General features: G+C 32.9%; 1 long non-coding RNA gene and 2 other non-coding genes across 3 annotated transcripts; all 3 read right to left on the reverse strand.

Moving 5' to 3' along the window:
* Positions 1 to 5,034: 5,034 nt before the first annotated feature.
* LOC126671822 (uncharacterized) lies at positions 5,035 to 5,883 on the reverse strand. The gene is made up of 2 exons (XR_007639137.1): positions 5,554 to 5,883; positions 5,035 to 5,169 (listed from the first exon to the last, which is right to left on the reverse strand). It is a non-coding gene; the product is annotated as an uncharacterized LOC126671822 (long non-coding RNA).
* A 2,340-nt stretch (positions 5,884 to 8,223) lies between these two features.
* On the reverse strand, positions 8,224 to 8,307 carry LOC126676027 (small nucleolar RNA R160). Its single transcript, XR_007640204.1, has one exon. It is a non-coding gene; the product is annotated as a small nucleolar RNA R160 (small nucleolar RNA).
* Positions 8,308 to 8,818: 511 nt separating this feature from the next.
* Positions 8,819 to 8,909, reverse strand: LOC126676025 (small nucleolar RNA R160). Its single transcript, XR_007640202.1, has one exon. It is a non-coding gene; the product is annotated as a small nucleolar RNA R160 (small nucleolar RNA).
* Between the last annotated feature and the right edge of the window lie 3,590 nt (positions 8,910 to 12,499).

A 12,499-nucleotide genomic window follows, 5' to 3' on the forward strand; every position in this document is an offset into this window, starting at 1 on the left:
TCTCGGAGAATGTTATTTCTCAGGTGGTCGGCGCACACACCGCTCGACAGGCTTGGAAAAAGCTAGAGACAGCTTTTGCATCTGGTTCACGTGCTCAGGTACGGCAATTGAAGAATCAATTGCGTGAGTTGAAACGTGACAACGAAGGTATAGCATTGTACATGCAGCGGGCTAAGGGAATTGCAGACCAGCTTGCTGCTCTTCAACACACCGTGGAGGATGACGATCTGGTGGAATCTATCCTTCATGGTCTGGGTTCGGCATACCGTCCCTTTATCCGATCTCTTGAAGCTCGACTCGAATCAGTCAGCTATGATGATTTATTTGGTCTCTTATTGAGTGAAGAAATCCAACTCAAAGATGATGACAATTCAGTTCCTGCTCCAGCACCAACTGCTCATTTTGCTTCTCGGTCCAATTCAAACTCGCGAGGCCGAGGGCGTGGTCGTGGCTATCGTGGCCGAGGTCGCCAGGCTTCTTACTCAACAGGTTATTCGCCTACTCCTCCATCTCACTACACTGAACCACCCATCATCACCTGTTTTAACTGTAAAGGCACTGGTCATTACTCTCGCCAATGTCCTTCACCACGAACTCAAGACAACCGCCAAAACAATCCAACCAAACCATCTGGCAATCTTGCTGCTACAGGACCAAACACTCATCACTCCTGGATTGTTGACTCCGGGGCAACGCATCATCTCACCTCAGACATGGAAAATCTGGGAATTCACAATGACTATTCTGGTCATGAAGAAGTAACAATTGGCAATGGTAAATCTATTCCCATTACTCATATTGGTCATAATTCTGTTTCCCTTAATGCAAAGGATTATTCATTAAAGAACATTTTACATGTCCCACATATTCATAAGAACTTATTGTCTGTTAGTTCTTTTACACGTACTAATGATGTTTCTCTTGAATTCTTTCCTAACCATTTTCTTGTGAAGGATATCCGCACGAACCAAGTACTTCACAGAGGCCCGAATAATCATGGTCTTTATCCTATCTCTTTTCAGACTCCACCAAAGCAGCAAGCATATCTCGCAACTCTAGATACTTGGCATGCACGTCTGGGTCACGCCTCTGTCAGAACAGTCAAGCACCTTTTAGATAGAAATTCTATTCGAGTCAGTCCGTTTTTAGTTTCAAATTTATGTCATGCGTGTTGTGTTAGTAAAATTACTAAACAACCTTTTCCTGTTTCTACATATAAAGCATCGAGTCCTCTTGAATTAATTTGTTCTGATGTTTGGGGTCCTAGTCCTGTTTCATCCCCTGATGGCACTCGTTATTATGTCTTATTTTATGATCATTTCAGCAAATATTCATGGCTTTTCTTTATTCGTTTTAAGTCTGAAGTATTAAGTACCTTTATCAAATTTAGACATGTTGTGGAAAAATTCTTTGGTACATCGATAAAATCATTTCAGGCAGATTGGGGAGGTGAATATCAAGCTCTCACTAAATATCTCAGTGATCATGGCATTACACAGCGAAGCTCTTGTCCGTACACACCTGAACAAAACGGTTGTGCTGAACGGAAACATCGACATGTTGTCGAAACAGGTTTAGCTTTACTAAATCATGCTGCTGTACCTCAAACACATTGGATACATTCTTTCGATGCTGCTGTTTATTTAATTAACAGGCTTCCTACTCCACGCTTAAATAATGCTTCTCCATATGAACTATTATTTGGACATAAACCTGACTTACATCAACTTCGCATTTTTGGTTGTTTATGCTACCCTTGGCTTCGTCCCTACTCCAAACATAAACTTGAACCTCGATCGAGGAAATGTGTCTTTCTTGGTTATAGCAAATTACATAAAGGTTATAAATGTTTGGATATTCATTCAAATAAATTCTTTATCTCACGCCATGTTATTTTTGATGAACAGATTTTCCCGTTCCGTGAGATGCATGTTCCGGCCTCTGTCAGCAATTCAAGCTCAAAAACTACCACACCAGTTCTGGTCCCCATCCTGCCAAACACAAACCTGCCCTGTCAACAGACCAACCCGCCATCATCACCACCAGACCGAGAAACACCATTACACACTGTCCCGCCTATCATCGGTCCTGCACTTACCACTGCTGCTATTTCTCCTGCAGCTCCACCACCTGTTCCCTCCACTAAACAGATCATCACACGTTCCATGACAGGGAACTCTAAGCCAAAGACTCTCACTTCCTATACCGAAATAGTTGAAGAGCAGGAACCAACATGTTACTCTCAAGCCATTAAAATCCCTCATTGGAGAAAAGCAATGGAAGAGGAGTTCAATGCTCTTATTCACACTGGAACATGGGAATTGGTAGTACCCACCTCTCAAATTAACATTATTGGCTGCAAATGGATCTTTTGTATCAAACGTAACGCTGATGGAACGATCTCACGTTACAAAGCCCGTTTGGTTGCTAAGGGTTATCATCAATGTCCCGGTCTGGATTTCAAAGACACCTTCAGTCCTGTTATCAAACCAACTACAATCCGGCTCATTTTATCCATTGCAGTCAGCCGGCGTTGGCCGATAAAACAGTTGGATGTCAGCAATGCCTTTTTGCATGGTACCCTTACGGAGGATGTCTTCATGGAACAACCACCAGGCTTCATTGATAAAGCTCAGCCTCATCTTGTTTGTCATCTTAAACGGTCTCTCTATGGCCTCAAGCAAGCACCACGAGCATGGTTCACTTGTCTCACTGACAGACTTGTCAAGCACGGCTTTACTGGTTCCAAAACAGATTCATCATTGTTCTATTACAGTCATGGCAATGTTCAAGCTTTTTTCTTGATTTATGTTGACGACATTATTCTGACCGGCAGTCATGATTCATTCTTGACAAATCTGGTTCGGTCTCTAAGCAAAGACTTGTTGCTCAAGGATATGGGTTCCTTAAAATACTTTCTTGGTATTGAAGTTCAGTCATTACCAAACGGCATTCATTTGTCTCAACAGAAGTACATACAAGATATACTCAAAAAGGTGAATATGCACACTGCCAATGGTGTTTCCACGCCTTCTTGCACTCACCAACAGCTGAAGCTCGGTGACAGTGAACCATTTACTGATGGAATGCTCTTTCGTAGTATTGTTGGCATGCTTCAGTATTTATCCTTAACACGACCTGATGTGTCGTACTCAGTGAATCGGATTTCTCAATACATGCATGCTCCTACTTCAAATCATTGGAGTGCTGTTAAACGCATTCTTCGTTATCTTCAAGCTACTAAATCAAAGGGATTGTTCATTGCAGCAAGTTCTTCTCCTGCTATATCACTTTACAGTGATGCTGATTGGGGTGGCAATCTTGATGACCGAAAGTCTACAACTGGTTATGCCATATATCTCGGTTCAAATCTAGTATCTTGGAGCTCGAAGAAGCAGCGAACGGTTGCAAGATCTTCCACGGAAGCTGAATATCGAGCCATTGCAGCTGCTGTTTCTGAACTAAATTGGTTAGTTGCCTTGCTTCGTGAAATTGGTTTTCCATGTTCTACCAAACCTGTTCTATGGTGTGACAACATCAGTGCCACATACTTAACAGCCAATCCCATTTTTCATTCTCGGTCTAAGCATCTCGAGATCGATTTTCATTTTGTTCGTGATAAAGTTGCCAAAAATGAACTTCAAGTCTCCTACATCTCGACCAAGGACCAGATTGCTGATGTCTTCACCAAAGCTCTTTCCATATCACGGTTTCAACATTTTTGTGACAAGATGAAGATTGAAGACAAACCAAGTTCATCTTGAGGGGGAATGATAAGGATAACTTCCTACTGATAAGGATAACCATTACACTTGTATAGTTTGATACAACTACATAACCCTTTGTATTTATCTAGTAGTATTTGTATAGCTCTAGAACTACAACTCCTGTAATCTGTATAAGTACAACGTTATTCATTGAATGAAGCAACTGAGTTTACCACACTTTCAAAGAGTATTGGAGTTGGAAATGTTTACAAAAAAAAAACCCCTAAAATATCCGTAAAATTTAACCTCAAACCAAAAATTTGAAAAGTCTACTCCAACGCATGTTAGGCTTTATGTTCTTATTTTTGTGCTTTTGTTTCTACTTTAAATCTAGTTCCACCGTATTTATCTAATGAAATAGTTTCAAACAGTTTTTAAAAATTGGAGTTTGCAACAATTTTTAAGAACAACTTCTAAAAAAATAAAAGGTTTCTAAAAAAACAGTTTGCAACTACTTCTAAAACACAATTTTAAATGGTTTCAAGAGATAAAGTTTGCGACCGTTTCTAAAACATTTTTGTAAAAGGATTTCAAATAGTTTCTATAACACAGTTTACAACGTTTCGGAAACACTGTTTTTAAAAAGTAATTAATAAAACGATTACTTTTTTTTTTTGATAAATAACGGTTCCTTGTTTTTTTATCTTTAACTTTTCTTGTAGTTTTATATAATATTTTTTTCTAAATTTAGATTGGATGAACATTAAATTCGTTTGCAGATGATTGTTTTGATTTAATGAAGATTATTCTTAAAACATAACTATGCTTGAATTGATAAAATTTGGAGTCTTGATTTATAATGTGTTTATATAGGTTGAGAAACCATATACATGCTTTTGATCACTTATAATACTTAGGATTCTAATCTACATTAATTTCCATATTTGTTATTTATTTTGAAAGTTTGTTGTGTTTAATAGCTTTCAATTAATTATAGCATGTTTTGGCTTTTAGTTTCATTGTTTTTACAACAAAGTTTGATAGATTAGATAATAAAAATTAGATAATTACTAGTAATTATGGTCTTCGTGGATATATCTATCTCGGTTAAAAAAAATAGTTTCGTGGATGTGATAAGCTATCTAAAACAGTAATACAATCTCTTAGTAAATCTGATTTTCACATTATTATTGAGTAAGATCATGACATGTTAAAAAGAAATTGTTTTACTCTTACAATCAGAATGTTTTCATATTATTCGCCCATTTATTGATACAATCATTATATTGAATGTCCTGATCATAATTCATATTTTTTCAGCAGAGTGTGGATCATTAAGAGTGCAAATACATTTGAAATTTTCAGCATTTGTTTTTACCTTTACAATCAGAATTTTTTCTGCAACGGAAAGAAATTACAGGTCCCAATCTGTTCTTATAATCATCAGCCATCATATGCCCATCTGCACATATAAATCATTTCCACTTACATAAAATAATCAAAGTTGAAAAGTAATAAATCATATAATCTAAAATAAGTTCAATTTATCATTACTATGAATTAATTAATTACTAAGGAAAAGACTATGTTAGTAGAGATGACCGAACAGTCTCGGATAAAATCATATCGAGTTGATCAAATTGAATATTTTAACTTTTAATTGTAATCAAATAAGTTGGTTAATATAATTGAAGTGATAAAAATTCAAAATTAAATGGACTTTCAAAAATTTAACCGTAAAAATTTATTGACCGAACCAAATTAATAAAAAAAAAACCTTTTTAATCAGGTTAAACAGAGGGAATTTTAGAGAAATAGAGTTTATGTATGGAGTAGAGAAACTAACAACATCCGACGATTAGTAGAGCAACGACGAAAGCTAGCTTCAATGAAGTGTTAGCTGCCATTGATTTGTTCTCTTTTAGTTCTGCAATACACAAGAACTAGTAAGTTTTTGTTGTTCGGTGAAGCTGCAATACTGCTCATATATAGATCACCATAATTAAGGTGTAGTATGTTGACAACATTATACATTGAATTTTGCAGATACTAATCATAAATGATTACTTATCTACATTATCTGTTTTATTTAAAGTATATTGTTCATTTAGGTGTTTTTTTCTGTCAAAGTTCATTTAGGTGTTCACTAAAATATATTAATTTCGAGTTTGAGTGGAATTTAAATTTTTTAAATGAGTTATAAAATATTCATAGTTTGAAATTTTGACTTCGGCAGTTAAATGAATCAGATTTAAGTGGCCTGACCATTTTTAAAATTTAAATATTTGCCAATTATGACTCAACTTCTTAATTTTTATAATTATTTCTAATTTGAAAGCTTTTTTTTTGCAATTATTGACAAAAAATTATAAATATAATTTTTAAATTCAAATCTTCAATTTTTTTTATCAATTGCGACCAAACGTTTATATTACTTTTTTCAAAAGTTAAATAATTTTTTAAATTTTTTCGTAATTGATAAAAAAATATAAATGTATGGATTTAAAAATTACATTTCAAAATTTTGATTACAATTGCTCAAAAAAAATTCAAATTGGACATATTTGTAAAAATTAAAAAGTTTGGTCGTAATTGATAAAACATGTAAAGATTTTAATTTAAAAAATAATTAGCCCTATTTTTTTAAGAAAGATAATTAGGCCTATTTAAATTGTTAAATGAGTTATATTTAAATATATCATAATATTCTCATTTTATATCCAACTAAACATTAATGGATTTTGCTAATTATTTATCGAACAAACTATCAATTCACCCCCTCAACTTGACACAAAAAAGTAAAATGACCAAATCGTGAAACAGGATCAAACAAATCCACCACTATGCCAAACCGGAGCAAATATACCCTTCGCCCACTCTTACAAAGCATTTAATGCACTCTTCATAAAAAAAAAGATAAAAAAAATCTAAAATAATCCTTAATACTTTTTGAATTATTCAAATTAATGTTTCAAAAAAAAATTCCTGCAATTTAAAAATTCATATATTAAATAATTTTTTAAATTAAAATTTAAAAAAAAAAATTATACTTTTTTCATCCCTTGACCCGATAAAAACCGTTGTCGTCTGAGGAGTCGTGCTCCTCCTCGCCGAAGAAGGAACAATTGCTCCTCAATGAGGAGCGATTTGCTCCTTCCCAATTGAGCTCCTCCACACCTGAGAAGGAGCGGCTGCTCCTTCTCCGGTGAGGAGGAGCACTGCTCCTTTTAAGACGAAGACAAATTTTTAGTGGGTGTGCATCGGTTGGAAAATTGAAACGGAGTGGAGAATGCAATCGGAATGGAAAGATAAATTGATCCAATTTTGCATAATAAAAGGGTGATATCCCACTTATTTAAATGCTTTAATCCATTTTGCCAAATTGAGAATTCTTTTGACTGCATTTTCAAATTTGGATTGATCTTTCGTGGCAAGTTAAGAGGTGAATTGATCCTTTGACCATTATTTATCTGGCATGTGCTTTTAATAAATTAATAAAAAAACAGTACAAGGGACTTCCTAAGCAAAAAATATTACCCTTCATATGGATTTTACCAAAATTAAATTTCACCAATTAAATTTGTGTATTTGTACCAACCATCTATTATTTTGATAGGGATGGAGTATTATCAACATACAACATCACATAACCATTGTATTATTTTTGAGGCTAAAACGGCACATTCCTCAGAATACACACATAATATATTAAGCATAGCCAAATAACTATCACACAACTTCACAACAATCTGTCAATTGATAAAACTCTTTATTGTTTCACACCCAACGAGTAAATTGCATGTCATGTTATCGACACAACTCGGTCCTCCCTCTACTTTAGCAAACAGCAAAAACTCTATAAACAGACCGAACTAGAACAGAAATACATATGATGAAGTAATCACCATAACTGGTTTGAAACAGCCAATAGGAATACAAAATGCAAACTAGTGTACCAAAAAACATGCTTTGCAACAAGATAGATTAGAAAGTTAGCAATGGTATCACAAAGTGTACCAAAAAACCAACCATAAGACATGTTACCAACAAAGACCGCCCATGGAAACTCATATATACCTATATTGTATAGATATTTATCGAAATAAGTTTCTGAAATTTCATTTCTGTTTCGAAAATACTTATGAAACTTGAAAACTTTATATTGATAAAGAATTCTTGTAAAAAATGTGATTTCACTTATATCTTTGTCAACATGTTCAATTGTTTCTCTTCTATGCAAACACAACTTCACGCACACAAATCACCAAAGTACCTACATTCTGTTGTAGCCCAACCCCACCTCACTGTGGAATCAATATCACCTAGAAGTTAGAAGCATCAAACAGCCGATACTATTCAAATAAAGATACCATTATTGACAAGTAAAATTTGGAACAAGCAGCTATTAGCCAAAATTATGCACAACCTTGCCAAAAAAATTAGTTCAGAACAGAGCACAATATAATAACCTTCTTTCAAAACCAATTTTTTTAAACAATAGTCAGACATGAAGCAAAGACATCAGAGAACTTTGAAGACCAGTATGGTATAAAATTCCACATTGATTGAATTCAGCCATTATAATCTCATCATTTTTTCTTTGCCTCCACATCAAAAGACTGACCAATGTGATTAATTTTGACACAAAAAGAAAAAAACAGTTGCCAAAATGCATTAAAACTTAAAGCAGCAATCTTGCAACCATCAAGAGCCATACCGAGACCTAATGGCCCGTTTTCTAGCATCTTTTTCATTGCTTCAACTTTCTCAAATCAAACTTATAAAGACAATAATGGTATCAAGTAAAATTACCGACTTCAAATCAACAAGCGATAAAAACCGCATTGAACAGATCACCACTTACACAAGGTTACAACACATATAATGACCATCAAACAATCAAATTTTGCTAAAATACGAAATAATACTATTCAAAGCAGAGTTAACACATGTTCTTCAGAATTGTAATGAAACAGAACCAAAGAAGAACAATTAAGTTTCCTTGAACAAAACCAAAAAAATACATCAATATCGCACCATGCTCGTAAAGCCTGAATAAACAAAATATAACAGGCTATGAATTTTGGTGCCCACATTCCACAATTATTAGAGCCAATCAGAGAACTTTGAAGACCATAAAACACAAGATGTGATTCAACATCTAAAATTGAATTCAGATCTAAACAAACTCATCATTTTGGCAATGCATTTTAAAAATAAAGTACAAATTTTTAATTTTTTTAAGGCAAATAAAACTCTCAAGCACTAATAAAACAGCACAGGAGCTGTGTTATTTGTTTGCCTGAGTTAATATAGCACCATGAAATACCCTTTACTCGTTAATTCCTTAAATCTGTGACTTTAAGAATCAAGGGGCTATTGGGTGCATTTTAAAACAAATTAAAGCAAAACAATGAAAATATATACACTTTAATTTATACACCAAATAATAGCTTCCAAAAGCTGAAAATTGAGGAATAATTTAAAGGGATCATTGAATGATTGCTAATCTATCATCTACCAGTCTTCAATTTTTAATTGAGAGAGATTTTGATTAGGGCTGTGTTTTGAGGGGATTAGGGTTTCGTTGTGTAAATTGGGAATGATGGAGGTGATTTTATGAAGTAGTGAGTGGTAAATGTGTCGAGAGATGGATGGCTGAGATTAGATGGATACTACGACGTCATTTTAATTTGGCTTATCCCCTTAAAAACCCCTCACCTTTTACCCCCAATTCGTTTGCACCCTCACGTTGCAAAACCACCAAATATACCCAAATTATGACCTTTCACTTTCAATTGCACCCTCAAGCATTAAATTGATCTCTTTTCACTTGAAAAAATAGGTTTATTTTTGTTTTAAATAAATTATTAAGTCCTATTTTAAAATATATGCTAAAATTTAAAGTATTGATTTGAACATTTTTCAAATAAAAAGAGGTCAATTTAATGCTTGAGGGTACAATTGAAAGTGAAAGGTCGTAATTTGGGTATATTTGGTGGTTTTACAACGTGAGGGTGCAAATGAAATGGGGGTAAAAGGTGGGGGGATTTTAAGGGGATAAGCCTTTTAATTTTGACATGAAAGAGTCAAGCATAATCCTAATTGAGATATTGTATGGGTGTTGCTAAATACTGCCCTAAATTATTAAATATCGCTCTCTTTTTTACCTCTTTATCAAGATATTTATGTGTACGTCCTCCGGAGACGTCCCATATGATGCGAGACGTCTTCGGAGACGTCTCGTATGGTGCAATTGAAATGATAAAATATAAAATAGGATAAAATTTATAAATTTTTAACGTCAGTATAGAATCGAAAAGGGCTATAAGATCGGAGTTTTTTTTTAAGCCATTAGGCTTTTAATATTTCAGTTTTACAAAAAATATCATAATTTCTAAACTGTGGCTTCAGGTTGCTGCATTTTCCTCATGAAGGAAAAAGAACCAAAAACAGCTCAAACATAAATTTTTTTTTCATTGCCAATAAAAACAAATCAAGTTTTATTGGATTTCTTGCATTTTCTGTAAATAAATTCTTTATAAAGATTTTAGTTACCTTGTAAACATAAAATGTCCATAACAGCTCCAACAATTCATACAATCAACAATTATGTCATAATTTGGCCAAATTAAGTAAAGTAGTAAGTAAATTAGTGTTAAAGTTAATTCCTGTCTTGCTGCCCTATAAATACCAATTAAAATATATGGGAGGTTCAAAAATCACAACTAAGTAAGGAATAGTATTTCTTGAATAAGGAAGTATATTATTTTATATTTCAAAAATCACAAATAAAAAAGAAGATGGCAAAAACTTGTTTGAAGATGGCAATATTATTTTTTATTGTATCACACTGTAAGTATTTCTTTCATTTCAAGTAAATTGTATCTGAATAGTTTGACGTTGTTGGTACAAGTCATTTACGATATAATATATTATTTTAGATTTCTATATTATATTCAAAATCAGGTCATACCTAAGTAAGTAATAATTTCATTTATTTTAAGTTGAATCAAATCGAATACAAATTCAGTTTGTTTTATAATTTAAATTTTTAATAGGATAATTATCATTATCTTTCTTTTAAAATTTAATTTATTTTACAGGCATTATACTCGCAATGACATACGAAAATGAAAGAGACTATGCTGATCACAAAGGTGTCGACAAACATCCTTATTGTTCTACAGTTTACTGTCACGGTGATAAAGATTGCATATCTCTATGTCCTCCAAATTGTGGAATTGGAACTTGTACTGGTGGAAGATGTAGTTGTAGCGGTTAAACTATACCGTTCAGCACACATTTTTATCAATCAAATAAAAATTATTTTTCCATTGACATATTTTTCAGGTGACTCTTATGTCCAGCGTCAGGCATAACCAATGTAGGGAGAGTTACATATTATGATGATTTGATTAGATAAAAATGACCTTTTACTTAATGAATTTTGGTTAAAATAAAAATTACACATTTAAATATTTATAACCCACTCTCATAAAAAAGAGTGAATACACTCGATTTTTAGATATTTAGTTGATGTGAGTAGATTTAATTATTTAATTTATGTTTTTATTCATAAGACTTAATATATTATGGATATAATAACTAGTATACATAACTAAGCAAATATAAATTTATTAGAAGAAGAAAATTTTAAGTTATGTTAATATTATAAGTAGAAATGTAAGTGGATATGAATTATATTAGTGAATAATATTTAAAATTTATTTATATTAAATTTTAATAAAACATAAATTTATTGTCACGACCTGAAATCTTGAGCTGAGACCGGCGCTAGAGAATGGGAGTGTTAGCTCCAAAATCCGTAGCAAACCTAAAACCACTATAACTTTTCGCGATACAATCATAAAGCAATCATGCAAGCGTTTCCAAAAAAGCTTTTAAAATGATATGATGTCGAACATCTATTTACATTCTGAAAACTGTACATGGAAACTAGGTCTTATAATGCGATGCCACATCAAGTATTGCCCTATTTCACACATAAAAAACAAACGGTTTAAAGCGTAGTTGAACTATTCAAGTTTGCCAAGCATCAGAGTGTAAAGATACATAAAACCGTTTGACAAAACCACATATACATCTAGGACTAGTCTACTACAACACTATCGATAACACTTTCTTTGTACATACTTCTAAACAGACATCTGAAGCAAGGATAGAAATACGTCACGTCAAAAAGACTATTCACCTAAAAATGTTTAAAACAACGGGGTTAGTCGAAACTGAGTGAGTTCATAGTTTACAAATGAGCATTCTATAAAACAAAACAATGATGTAAATCATTCATTAGTATGCATCCAAATATAACTACCGACTGAAACCCTAATCCTTAATTTCTTGAATCTTTCTTGCAATCGAAACTACATTTACACGTTTTTCATTTTAATCATGTCCTTTAACAAGTATCGAATAAAATTATCACTTTTTTTTGCAAATCTATCACGAATGTGAAAATTATGTGTATTTTTATCGACTCAACAACTAGAATCAATAAGAAAATAGTGAGAAGAAGGTATTTTTTGTGTTAATTAGGGTATTAGCCAGATTAGGACATTTATTTGAGAGAAAAAAGACACTGAATTTTCTCATCGGTGATAGATTTGCAAAAAATTAAAAGATGGTGATTTATTTCACACTTTTTAAAAAATGTGATTAAAATAAAAAAAAAACGTATAAAGATAGTGATTTTATATGTAATTAACCCATAATTTTCATTAACTGGATTCCAAATTTTATAAAAAAGACATTCTCTATAATTACTTTAT

The sequence above is a fragment of the Mercurialis annua genome, linkage group LG3 (genome assembly GCF_937616625.2).
Source record: "Mercurialis annua linkage group LG3, ddMerAnnu1.2, whole genome shotgun sequence".
NCBI classification, from domain to species: Eukaryota; Viridiplantae; Streptophyta; class Magnoliopsida; order Malpighiales; family Euphorbiaceae; genus Mercurialis; species Mercurialis annua.